The following is a 14,044-nucleotide window of genomic DNA, read 5'->3' as shown; positions in this document are numbered from 1 at the left end:
ATATTGCAAGATTTTTAACATGTATAACTGTAAGTTTTTTTTTAACTAAAATAATATTCATGAACTAAGTAGGATGATTAAATTGCCCTCCTTATGATTTATGACTTTTCTTTATATATAAGTATATGCATCATAACCACTGATTAATCCTAAATCTAAAATTATAATTAATTATATCCATGTAGGATTTAAAACATGATAATTTTAAAGTGTTACTTCTTCAAATGAAAAAAATCAATTCACAATGAGATTAAAGGCAATGAATAAAGAATATACTATATAATACAAATTAAATAAATGTCACTATTGCTTTCATATTCACTATGCTCTTTAATATGCATGCTCCTGTTATGCAGGTAGACAAAAATGATTTAAGAAGCTTAGGAAAATGATAAATCTACTTAAATGGCTTTAATAATTCAGTGATAAAGAATATCAAACAGAGGAAAAAATTTTTGAAGGGGCAAGAATAGTTAAAGGTGATTGAAAATGATAATGAACTCATCACTCATATTGCTCAAATCAAAGTTTAAAATATAATATAAATTTTACTGACAGTGGTACATTTATGGTACCTGCTGGATCACTGAGCATACATAAATATCTCCTTCTGGTAAACCACAACTGCTTGAGGGCGAGGATCATGATATTATTCAACTATGCATTTCCAGAGCATATGGTGAGCCCCTCAAACACACATTAATGTATTATTTTCAGTATCTGTGTCTTATACATCATGACCATCACCTTCTAAATCTTATTAGAATTAAAAAAAATATAAAATTCATAACAGGATAAAATGAGAATTTTGACCATTTTTACCTGCTATAGATATCTACTAAATGATATTTGAAACAGTTCTGTAATAGGAAAATAAAGCAACTTCATGGTGGAATTTGGCTGCTCTAAACTAAGAATAAAATATTAAAATGTATTCATTGAAAGTATTGAAAAAGTGAATGTTTAAAACAAATAAAATGGAAAAAATTATATAACTTATATTTCTTGGTACAATTATTTTACAATTATTTTATTTTAAAATAATCAACAACATAGAACCAGATACTGAGGGTCTGCAATCCTTTATGCCCATTTAAGAGAATCGTAAACAGCTACATAAAATGTAAAAAAATAAAAATTCAGCAAATTTTATGGAAACAATGAATGCAATATGTAAACCATATCATTAAAGAATACTAAATATTTTAAATTTATTACATTCATTCACAAAAATATAATGGAAGATTTTAAGGTTTTTAATGTAAGATGCTAGGTCAATTAATATTATGGACAGCGAATCGTGTTATTTTAATGCTATGAACTGGAAAAGTAATTATTGGTAAAAAATAAATTAAAATTGCATAAAGGCTAAACGAATTATTTGTCTAAATGGCTTTTTCACACTAACAATAATTACCTGTCCTACATGTTTCATAATTTTTGGGATAGTCTACTCGGATTTCCCACAAATGTAGAAATCAAACTTCCTATTTTGTTCTTAAACATCGTGTTCTTAATCCTTAGGGAAAGTGTTTTATAGCTATCTAAAATGGCTTCATGTCTGCCATTCATCCTGAGGTTCTGATTCAGCAGATAGGCCCTGACTGAGATAGGCCCTAGTAATCTTCATTTTAATAAACATCTCAGACAAATTTGATTCAGAATTTGTGTGGCACCCTCTGTAAGATCTCTACAATTAGTGCCTAAATCCTGCCAATCGCCCTTTGTAATACTTTTTCATCTCTAGCTCATAGTCAATATCTTCATAATGTAACTCCATTTCAATGCAGTAACTGTCAACTCTTACCAGAATTTCTGCAGCCTTTCCCTATGACATTCTAGACTGAAAATTAATATTAATTACCTTTAAGATTGACCATTCTTAGAGATCCAAACACTGTCACAACTTCACAATCTTTCACACCCTTAGCATTGATCCTTTGAATGGAACATAACATTTGTTTATTGAATTATTAAAGAAATCCATGTTATCAATGTATCAATCCTGAAAAATCACTGTTTTTAATCAGATCACCCTCCACATAAGAATGGTTAATGGCTGTCGATCAGAAAAATGAAAACTTCCTGAAGGCCTAACTTGATAATATGAAATGCCTTTGATATAGATGGACTAAGACAGCATACCAAACCACTGACCTGGCATTTGTACCAAGACTATATTACATAATCTATTAATTTCAACCCTTACTTCCTGAATTTCAATTCATCAATTAATTAATTAATCAATAAGGTTTCTGCAAATCCTTATTAGGATACAGTTTTTTATAAAAAAGACTCTTGCTCATATGTTATTTTCAAAAGTAACTGCAAGAGACATATACACACATAAAACAGGAACGTGTACATGACAGTAAATAGCAAATACAATATATACACACAGCAGAAAACAATTAACATTCCCCTTAGGTAACACTTTGTAGAGCTGAAGGGCCTTGAGTAGGTTTTAATGGATATTTAGGAATTAGATAAGCAAAGAGGTAAGAAGGGGTTTTTTAGACATGAAATAGAAGAATGTGGGATGCCTCTGAAAGATAAAGAGTGTATCAACTTGGCAAAAGCAGAGCAGCTAGAGACAGTTAAAGTATGAAATAACTTTTAAAGGATAGCTATGTTTCAAGAGACTTAAGTCTGTCAGGCCAAAGGACTTGTAGTTTATCCTGTAGGCTCTGTGTTAACATGATGATTCTGGTGAAGGTAAGTGGCCAGCAGAGTGATACGAATTAGATGATATCCAATGTCTTTAAAATCGAAAATAAAATACTTTGGAAAACTGAGATGCCTATATCTTGCTATTCAATCATTTATTCAATCAATGAGTAATTAACTCTATGCCAGGCACTCTGATAGGTAGTGGGAATACAATGTTGAGCAAAAACACATGGATCAGGTGGTTTAAATTCTAAAGGGAGAGATAGACACTAATCAAATAGTAACACAACAGTTTATGACTGAAAACTGTGACAACTTCTGTGCAAAAGTGCATGATGTTTTATGAATGTATATTAGGATTCCAGAGATGGTTTGGCTGAATAAGTGGAAATGTAGGGTTGGGGAGAGAGTTTTACAGACCAAATAAGAACATGTGCATTTCTAGGGAGCAGAATACTTTTGGGAATATGAAAGAAAGCTAGTGTAGCAGAGAGGGAGAGAATAAGATACGTAAGCCACGTAGCTAGAGAGGGAGGCAGGAGCTAGATTAAGCAGGGCTGGTTGGGATCTTGTAATGGCTTTATCTTAAAAAGAGCAATAGTGGTGAGTCATTGCAGAATGTTAACAGAAGATTGACACTGAACTTAAAACAGTTCAATTAGGCTACCACATGGCAAGGGCATATTGAATGTCTGGGACATGTAATTACCAAAATGAGTTATCCATCCAGGTAAAAATATTAAATTTAGGATTATGATTTGGTAGATAGGAGGAAAAGGGCAGATTTAAGGGGTATTTAGAATAAAACTTAGCCAGACTGGATACTGAAAGTAAGAAAAAAAGATTTAAATTACGACAAGTAGATTTTTAGACAGACTGATTAGATGGATGAAGGCTCCTTCATTAAGACAGCTCTCTCTCTATATATATATTCAATATGCATTAATAAGTATCTATCTCAATTATAATTATACATATCTTAATGTCTCTATACAGCAATGCACAAAGATTTAAACATAAATATAAAGAATATATTATTGCAAATATCACATATATAGTTAATATACTTAAAAAATTAAAATGCCATAGATTCATAAATTATGGGTTCTGTTTTTTTATTATATATACTCTAAGCATAATTTTAGAACAGTCCTTTTTTTCACATATTTTTATTGACCTATTATCCTGCAATGAATAAATATTAAATGAACTGAAAATGAAAGGCTATCGGTGTCAAAAGACCAAATATTTTGCTCCTTTAAAAGTATTTCTACATGTGGATTAGCTCACAAAGTGAACTGTTTAATTGAAGCTTTATAATGTTTTTATATATGTGGTAGAGCAATTCTTTTTTCACTATTTGTCCTTCTCAAAATATTTTGTTTTCTTAAGCTCTTTCATTATTTGAATCACTTGAAACATTTTAGAATTATATCGTCAAGTGCTGTAAAATTCTCTCTAAGATTTGATTCAAATCAAATTAAAACTATGATACAAATCTGGGACATTTATTCCTTTTTAATATTCCATTTTATAAACTCATTTTGATAGCAAGAATACTATAATTACAAAATGTAACGATGAAGTCATATCCATTATTTAATTAAAACGATAGATAGCCACTTCATCTAGTTTTCTAAGTGTCTCACATTGGCCATAGTTGAGTTGATTCTGGCCTCATAAATATCAGGGTTTGAAAAAACAAAGCTCAGTGCTTACAGATTATTGCATATGTCAAAGTTAGTCATTTCAAAAGTTCAGTAATATCTAAATTAAACAGTTTAATTTGAAGGCGCACTATGTATGCAAGGAAAAATAATATGCTTAAAAGACCTATATGCTGCTTTGCTGTCTGCAGCTTCCTTATTTTTATTACCTTTGTACCACAGCCAAAATTATCTAAATGTATTGGAGGTTGAGAAGCAAGGGCACACTAGACATAGAATTACAGTCAACAATCATGGATTAGGTACTCAACTGAGCAAAAGTATATCTTTTGACAGGCTGCAAACCTTTACAAAATTATTAAAGTACTAAAATGCAACTTAAACCCAAACATGATATAACATTTTCAAGGATGAGTTTTGTTTTTGAGGGGAAAAAAAACAACTATGTACTTGGAATAAAATTTGACTATGGAACCTTAATTCAAAAAGATACATGCACCCCAATATTCACAGCAGCACTATTTACAATAGCCAAGACATGGAAACAACGTCAACGTCCATTGACAGATGACTGGATAAAGTTGTGGCATATTTATATAATGGAATACTATTCAGCCATAAAAAATAATAAAATGATGCCATTTGCAGCAACATGGATGGACCTAGAGATGGTCATTTTAAGTTAAGCAAGCCAGAAAGAGAAAGAAAAATACCACATGATATCACTTACATGTGGAATCTAAAAAACAAAAAAAATGACAAACTTATTTACAAAACAGAAACAGACTCACAGACATAGAAAACAAACATGGTTACCAGGCGGGGAAGGTGGGAAGAAGGGATACACTGGGAGTTCAAGATTTATTTAGAAACACTTATCAGCTAAGTCTTGATAAAACAGTGTATAAGGTGTATTATCTGCCCTCAATGAGCTTACAATCTTTTCCAAATATGTTTAGTGTTTTGGTGAAGCATTGCATAGGAAGCTGTCAGAACCAGTGTGGCTGTTTATGTGATACAATTGTAATTGAATTTAGTCAAAACTTAGTGGTATCTTTAATAAATATCATTTCAGGTAATGAATTTGGAGGTTATTCAAGAAATGTTCATCCTCATACTAGTGCTGCTTCATGGTTGTAAATACATTTTAAGTATAAACGCCTATGAGTTATCTCTTCTTTCTAATGTGTGCATGAAAAGTACAAATTAATCCAAATTTAGTCTTATTAACTGAAAAATTTAAACTTATCAGCCATAGCTTTACCATGCTAAATTATTTTGTTGGCTTATTTAATTCCTTTTTTAACAATTATCATCAGTAATGAAACAAATCCACAATGTGTGTCTTCCTATACAATGCACAACATCCTTATGAAGTATTTGTCAAAAGACAGAAACTTATTGTGAGGTAACAAAACATCACACAAACCCCAACTGAGGGATATTTTACAAAATAACTCTGAACTCTGTGAACTCTTTAAAAATAACAGCATCAAATAACCAAAAAGAGAGAGAGAGAAAGACAAAGTCAGGAAGTATGCCAGATTAAAGGATGTCTGACAACTGAATGCAATGCGTAATTCTGGATTTTCTTTTGCAAAAAAAGGACATTATTGAGACAACTGAGGATACGAATAAAATCTACAGATTAGATAACAATGCTGTAAAGTGTTAATTTCCTGACACTCACAGTTGTACAGTGATTAGTGTTTTCCACTGTTCCTGCTGCTTGGATCACGAGAGGAATGAAATCACATGTGGAAGTGGTAAATACAAACACCCTGAAATGCAGTGTTTGATGTAATGGCTTCTTAATGTAAGCCTTTTTTTTTCCCTGCTACTGCCCAGGCCCTGTATCACTATGGCTTCGCTCTCAGTGCCTTCTCCTTGTTGAGCTGCAATCCTGTACAATCGAAGCAGCATCCAGAACACCTCAACTCAGGATCTTTGGCACTACTTTTTTCTATTCTGCTTTATTTTGTTTTTAAACTAATTTTATGATATAGATTAGATTGCAAAAAGATATGAAAAAGTTCAGAAATATGTTAGTCAAAGAATAAACATAGCTGCCAGCAGTTTATCACCATTTTTTTTTTTACTACCTGTGTCATAATTATTGATTCTTAGTGATGACAGGAAAAAAAAGTGCATCACTTTCTTCTAATTCCACTCAACTTTTAAACTTGAAGGCCACAAATGAATAAGCAGATAAGTACAGTAAAGAGGCAAACAGAGAAGAGAGTACTGCTGTCCATGCCTTGGGTTTTCATAGAAGACCCTTGACCCAGCCTAATTTCTAGCTTACTATCTGGTTGAGTCTTACTTTTCCCCTAATTGTATTCTCTGTTTTGAACCACTTGCTCTGAACACACCAAAATGTTTTATAACTTCCATATGGTTCTCTCTACCTAGAGATAATCATTTCTACTCCCTAAACTTCTTCTAATTGAAGAACAGTTATTCTTTTTCCAAATCAAGCTCAAGCTTCACCTCTATGTAAAGCCTCTCTTACTCTTTTTCCCGCACAGGAAGACTCAACCATAATAAATTATTCTACCATTTCTTACTTGCTTATTGGCAGTCTCATTACCAACGTTCCATTAGTTGCTCATATCTACACCACCTACACCTAACAAAGAGGTGAGCACACAGTCGATGCTCAATGAATAGTTCAGTAAATGAAGTAGGGATAAAAATACACATAAGTAATTCAGGTCAAATTTTTCTGATCTACTCTTACCTTTGGGGAGAAAAACTGGAGTGTATTTCACGTTCAAAAAACACCAAAGCTAAGAAATAAAAAGGATATAGAGAAGCAGAATGAACACATAGTTCACAGAATGAAAACATCCAAAAGAGAAATAAAAGAAGTTGCAGACCTAATGATCTCCCCACTTTGCAACCTTTTCTCCTGCCAGAACCCAGCCAAGGATATGTAGACAGCAAAACCTGGTGCAGTTATTAACTAGGCCAGAAGTGTTCCACGTGAACTTAATTCTTCCAACACCAACACGTGATTTAGAAGTGAAGAAGAGATGGGAGATGTTTTTACTCTCTGATGTGTTACAGAAAGCAGAAGAGACAGTATCATCAGTTGCTAGGCTAGAGGATTCCTGTTTGACTAGATTTCTTTGAACACTTGGTGACTAAATGTAATTAAATAGTTAAGATATTACTGAAAATTTCCATAGCATTATGCTGTGCAGAGCCCTTTCCACAATTAAGTCAATCAACTATTCTAATAGATCATTGAAGCAAGCATATCAAGTTTATACACCATACTTAACAGATCAAGAAGTCTGAGGTTTAGATTAACTAAATGACCATGCAGTACCTATTGTTATTGTATCTGATACAACCCAAGGGCACTTTTTCTCATAGCCTAGTCTTCATTTTACTTTACCGTGCCACTTCAAACAATTACCTTGTAATAACTACATTACAAGAATTTCCCTTCGGACTGTGAATTTCAGTAATCTTTGTTATCTGCTAACCCCAGTCCCATTGTGCGGTTTAAACTTCATAAATGTTTGCTGGACAAATGAATTTGCATTTCTAGAGTATTTACTTATTTACTCCACATCCAATAATTATTTGGATTCACACAGGGACAAAATTGTTTCAGTAAACAGAAATGGTCATCCCGAAAAACTGTAAAGCTTAAGTGTCTAAAAGAAAGACTCTCAGACCAGACAGACTTTGCAATCCCAGCTGCTGAACTCACTCCCTAACTGCAGACTATGTGGAGATTACTTATCATAACACCCTTTTGGGCCTCACTTTGCCCTCTGGTAAATAAGACCTATATCCTCCCTATCTCAAGGATGTTAGATGCATTAAGTGAGTTGATACAGATAAGACCTTAGAACAGAATCTAGCATTTAGTAAGCATTACATGTTTTAGCCCCTGTTATTATCATGGTATTATTACTATTATTTTACTTAGAAAATTTTGACTGCATACAGACTCAGCCACTTGATCTTGAAAATACTGTTTTATAACACTACGCTCAAGTTTTTCATCTGTAATATTGGATCACATTTTCCAAATAACACACTGAAAATACTTAGAATTTAACATGTGTCCAATGAAATTTATATTTTTATTTCATTTTATTTAATAAATATTGAATAACTATAGTGTATCAGGTCCTTTGTTGTTCTCTTAGGATGAAAGATTTTAAAACAGGTAAAATGACTGTCTTATATTTTAATGGGGAATAGAGACATAATAAACTATTTTCACAAATACATAGTTACACATAGTGAATTCATACTTAGCCAGAAAAACACTCAGTTAGAGCTAATATCTGCAACACATAATTTACCATCCACTTAACTTTTGATTTATGTAGTTTATCAGTTTTCTGTATATTCTTTAAGTTTGTTAAGGGCATGCCTTAGATTTTCAGCTCCAGGCAAAATGACCATCCTCCATATATACTACCAATCATATTTTTTTAAATAATTAGGATTTATTTGATTTTCTTCTTAGATTAGTGGTGATAAAACAAATGAAAATGAGATCATCTCTAATGAAGCTGACGGAATTCTAAACCCAGGTGTTCTAACTCAATGTACTCTACATATCTTTCAATAATTAATATTAATGATTCAATTTATTAAAGTTATTAGAATCATTGATGACTTTTCCAGGTATAAAATTACAGAGTCATTACACTTTAAACCATAACCGTAAAATTATATGCCTAGATGGCCATGCATATACAATTTTGAATATGAAACTGTCACAGAGAAAAATGTTAGCTAGCAAAATCTACATTAATGCAAGCATTAATGTTCTGCGGAGACTTCCAGTTTAGGCTGGGATAAATTGTGATCATGGTGGTTGCTTACTATAGGAGAGAGAATAACCTAAACAGGATTCTACAGTATTTCTTAGGAAAGCTGCCTGTTACCCCTCACCTAATCGTGATTTTTATTGCTATGAACACTTAGTTTAACTCTGTATCAGCAACTTTCATATTGAGCAACTCTATTATATGCGAATATTTATATATTCAAAAGATCACTAAAACAATGACTTTCTTATCAATTTACTAAATTAGGAGAATATATTTTTAGAAATGCAAATTTGTGTTTTGTAATTATTATCAATCGCAAGCAGTGATGCCCATAATGGGACAATTATTTAAGGATATCTTAATTAGCTATTTTATTTTTGTTCAAAATGTTGTTTTGTTTTAAAAATAACATGCATCAGATCAGCAGAAATTGGTCACAATGAGCTACAGTGTTTTACATAATTATGAGCGTATCGTATTTGCACCTCCAAAAACACATTTTTGTTCAAAATAGTGATCCAATACTTAGTTTGACCTTCCATGGTGTTATTTCTAAACAGTGTTATTAGATAGAGAAAAGTTAACATATAATTTAATGATACTTTATGTATGTGTGTAGGGAGATGTGGACACTAGGATAAATTTTTCTTAAATATAATCAGCCTGAGAAAAAGCAAAAAAAAAAGAGGGAGTTTCACTGATATTTCTTCTTTGAGCCCCTTTCCTATTTATGACTTCTCTACATTTTATTTTTGAAGGCTGAATTGTATTTTATGATCTATAATACTGTATTAGTTTTTCCCCTTCTTTCTCCTTTTTTGTGTTTATGCTTGCTTGTATTGTGATATAATTTTTTTGCCTCCAATAAACAATGTTGTCATTGTGTGTTCAGCTAGAGAAATACTGTCACATTCATATATGGAAAGAAAAATAGCCTACGGTACAGTATTTAATAGATATTCCAATGCCATGATCTATGTTTTTCACAATAAAATTAGAAGTTGGTTATTTTCACCAAGTAACACACACACACACACATACACACACACACAGAGCTGAGTAAGTTCACCTTCATTTGGGATATTTCTATTTCTTTGTTTTCATTATTACACTGAATTTACCTTGATCTTTATGTACCTTCCTAGTCATTTCTTTCCCATCTTCTTTTTCACATGGTAGTAAAGCATAGTTCTTAAGGACCCATAAGAAGACACAGCTGGATATAAATTCTGTCTTTTTTATTTTATCAGTTGTATGAATTGAGTAAGTTACTTAAATCCTAATTTTGTCATCTGCAAAATTTAGATAATATTGTCTCCTAATTGGTAGTCCACTGGAATTTTAAATGAGATGACGCATATGACACTTTAACAGTGCTCGGCAAGATGTCACTAGATATATGTATTATCATTGAAGTGTGACTCTCCTTCCACTGTTGAAAACCAAGCTTTCCTTAAAATTCTATCCTTTATTACACTTTTCCATTTCCATGTCTCAGGTGTGTGGTTCCACTTATTGTGAAAGTGTTAGTGATTCCTATAATTTAAACGTTCTGGATGGAGTGATATAAAAACAAGCTTTATAAAGCTTCATCGTAGGATAAAAATAACATTATTGAGTTTAAAGGGTTGGGAAGTAATAATGAATTTATTATTTTGGAAATAAAAAATAAAGGAAAAGAAAATGCATTGCCCAGTCCTAACTCTCATCGACATTTTCTGTAATATGCTTAGAACTCGTATTAGTACAGTTACTTTAAAAGCATGTTAACAGTAGATTACTCGGTACTTGGAATTAGCAGCATATTAATGCTTTTATATTGCCACAAAACACATTCCAAGGTATTTCAGCTGGTAAGTACAATTTACTATATATAAGTTCCTGTAAATAGCAAACTCAGTTGTCACTTAAATTTTTGTAGATGTATTTGGCTCAAACCAAAAAAAAAAAAAATAAAAAAAAAAAGAATGTGCACAAATTTAGGTAGAATGTAATCAAGCATTTAAAGAAAGATCTTGTAAACTGATGATACATACCAATAATACCTGGCAGTATATTAAACAACTGGATATATAATATGTTTGGTTTACTTAGTTCACAAAGCTAGAAAATGAGAAATCAATCAAAACTTACCCCCTTTACCTTATGCTTCTATGTGCTGTTGTTCGTCAAATCCCAGTTTTCCACTTCAAATTTCTCTTAAATGTGTTCCAACTTCTATATCACCATATTCAGTATGTTATTTCAGAACCTCCTCAGTTCTCACCTGACCTGCCAAAATGTTCTTGAATTTCATCTTCTTGCTTTCATTACTGTCTCCTTCCAATGAATCTGCCAATGGAGTATTCTAAAGTACTTATCCAGGCTTCTCCCTCACCTTTGTAAGTGCATGGCTTTGCAATGCCAGACGATTAGCAAATGTTCTAGTGCAGTGGTTCTCAAACTTTGAAGTGCACAGGATCACCTGAAGGGCTTGTTAAAACTAAGTTTCCCAGGACTCTACCTCAGTTTCTGCTTCAGCAGTTTTGAGTGGGACTTGACAAGTCACATCTCTAACAAATTGTTAAGTGATGCTGATATAGCTGGTCTTGGGATCATGCTTAATTTAAGATCTTTATTATGACCTAAAATGTTTTCATAATGCTTTATTCTCGGAACTGATCTCTCACCCTATTCTCTAACATTCATCTTCCGCAGAGGCCTAAACACTGTGAGCTCTCGTACATTTCCATGCAAGATCATGTGCCCATTCCTCTGGAGCATCCTTTATTTCTCTACTTCATTTTTCTGAAATCTTGTTTACTTGGCTTCCTGACGATCACAATTCAAGACTCAACTCAAACAGTTTTTTGGCTGGGAAGCATTGCCAAGCTCTTTTCTTGCATAGGTCAGATAGTACCCATGTGTCACACAGTAACTTTGCATTCCTTTCCATACACTCACCCACATGTAATTGTTTTTTTCTCTTTTGCATCCTATTCTTGTGAGCACTTCATCTCATTTCTCTATCTATTCAGAAACATGTCTGGGTTTTAGCTCCATAAATGTTTATCATAAAGTGAAAAATGCACATGCCAATCATTGGAAAAAAATAGGAAAAACAACAAATAAAAATATGTCTATTAGGTTAATAGTACTTTTGAGAGCTTCTATTCTAAAGCTCCTTTAAAGTTACTGTTTCCATAAATAAGAATACTGTACTGTGTGCTGTGAATCTTAACAATTACATAAAATATTGGTAAAATTATATATTATATTCTACACAATTCTTTTGTAAGGATGAATCACAATCCATGTTTGCTATTTTTATTTTATCTAGAATGTACTGAAAGGGTAAGAAGAGATAATGTTTATAATACATTAAGTGATTGTTCATTATTTAATTAAATTAAGGAGTATGTATGGAGAGCTTACTATGAGCAAGCACTGTTCCAGTTTATGCAATTTCCCCAAACTCAGAGATAACAGTGAAGTAGAAGGTACAGTTGTCTGACCCATTTACTATTCCATCATCTGTTCTACATTCCATGTAGTGTGGCTGGTTAAAATTGTGTGAAAATATCAGCTTACTAGTCAACCAAATTGACCTGAGCTCTCCCAAGATATATTTGTGCCAACTGTAGGTTCTAGCAAGGGAATGAAGCTACTGAGGAATTCTCATCAATGCTGAAGGTACGATGGAAGACACAATTGGGCAGCCTAATTAGCAAAGTAACCATGATATTCAGCATGATGATCAATATTATGGTGGAATTACCTTCACTGGGATATTCCCTGAGACTAGTCCATGAGATTCTTTTTATCCCCTGGTTTTGTTGAGGTGTAAGTGCCAAATAAAAATTGTGTCTACTTAAGGTGTGCAATGTGATGATTTGATATAATGTATACATTGTAAAATGACCACCACAATCAGGCTAATTATAACACCTATTATCTTGTACAGTTATCTTTTTCTGTGTGTGTGGTGGCAACACTTAAGATCTATTCTTTCAGTAAGTTTCAAGTACACAATACAGTATTATTAACTATAGTCACCATGCTGTGCATCAGATTCCTATAACTTACCAATCTTTTAACTGAGAATTTGTATCCTTTGACTGGCATCTCCCTATTTTCCCTACCCCTAGCCTCTGGTAACCACCATTCTACACTTTGTGACCATTAGCTCAACATTTTTAGATATTTTAGATCACATATAAATGAGATCATGCTATATTTGTTTTTCTCTAACTGGCTTATTTCACTTTGATTAATGTCCTTCAGTTTCATCTATGTTGTAAATGGCAGGATTTTCTACTATTTAAGGCTGAAGATTTTCCCATTGTATATGCATGTTACACATTCTTTATTCATTCATCAAGTGATAAACAGGTGGTTTCTATACCTTGGCTATTGTGAATAAAGCTGCAATGAACACGTGAGTGCAAATATCACTTTAACACACTGATTTCACTCCCTTCATATGTAAACTTAGAAGGGGGATTGCTGGATCTATGGTATCTCTATTTTTAACTATTTTCAGGAAACTCCATACTGTTTCCCATAATGGCTATATTAATTTACATTGCCAAAATAATGCACAAGCAACCCTTGATATTTCAAAAGATTAATAGGTTTTTGTTTTAACTTTCTTTAACCAGAACTGATGCACAAACTGTTATTTACAAAAACAGAAAAATCTTCAATGTATACATTTAAAAAACATGTTGATTCCATGTCTTGGCTACTGTAAATACTGCTGCTCTGAACACTGGGGTGTATGTATCTTTTTGTATTAAGGTTCCCTCTGGATATATGCCCAGGAGTGGGATTGTTGGATCTTATGGTAAGTCAAAGTTTAGTCTTTTGAGGAATCTCCATATCGTTTTCCATAATGGCTGCACCAAACTACATTCCCCCCAA

General features: G+C 32.6%; 1 protein-coding gene across 1 annotated transcript in view; it reads right to left on the bottom strand.

Moving 5' to 3' along the window:
* The window catches only part of MGAT4C (MGAT4 family member C), a 140,187-nt gene extending 126,414 nt beyond the window's left edge, over nucleotides 1–13,773 (bottom strand). Inside the window, exon 1 of the mRNA XM_032493691.1 lies at nucleotides 7,078–13,773. The gene's annotated coding sequence lies outside the window, so the exon portion shown is untranslated. The remainder of the gene's footprint in view (nucleotides 1–7,077) is intronic.
* Nucleotides 13,774–14,044: the final 271 nt, after the last annotated feature.

The sequence above is a fragment of the Camelus ferus genome, chromosome 12 (assembly GCF_009834535.1).
Source record: "Camelus ferus isolate YT-003-E chromosome 12, BCGSAC_Cfer_1.0, whole genome shotgun sequence".
NCBI classification, from domain to species: domain Eukaryota; kingdom Metazoa; phylum Chordata; class Mammalia; order Artiodactyla; family Camelidae; genus Camelus; species Camelus ferus.
Note: the sequence above shows the minus strand (reverse complement) of the source record. Positions and strands in the feature narration are given on the sequence as shown.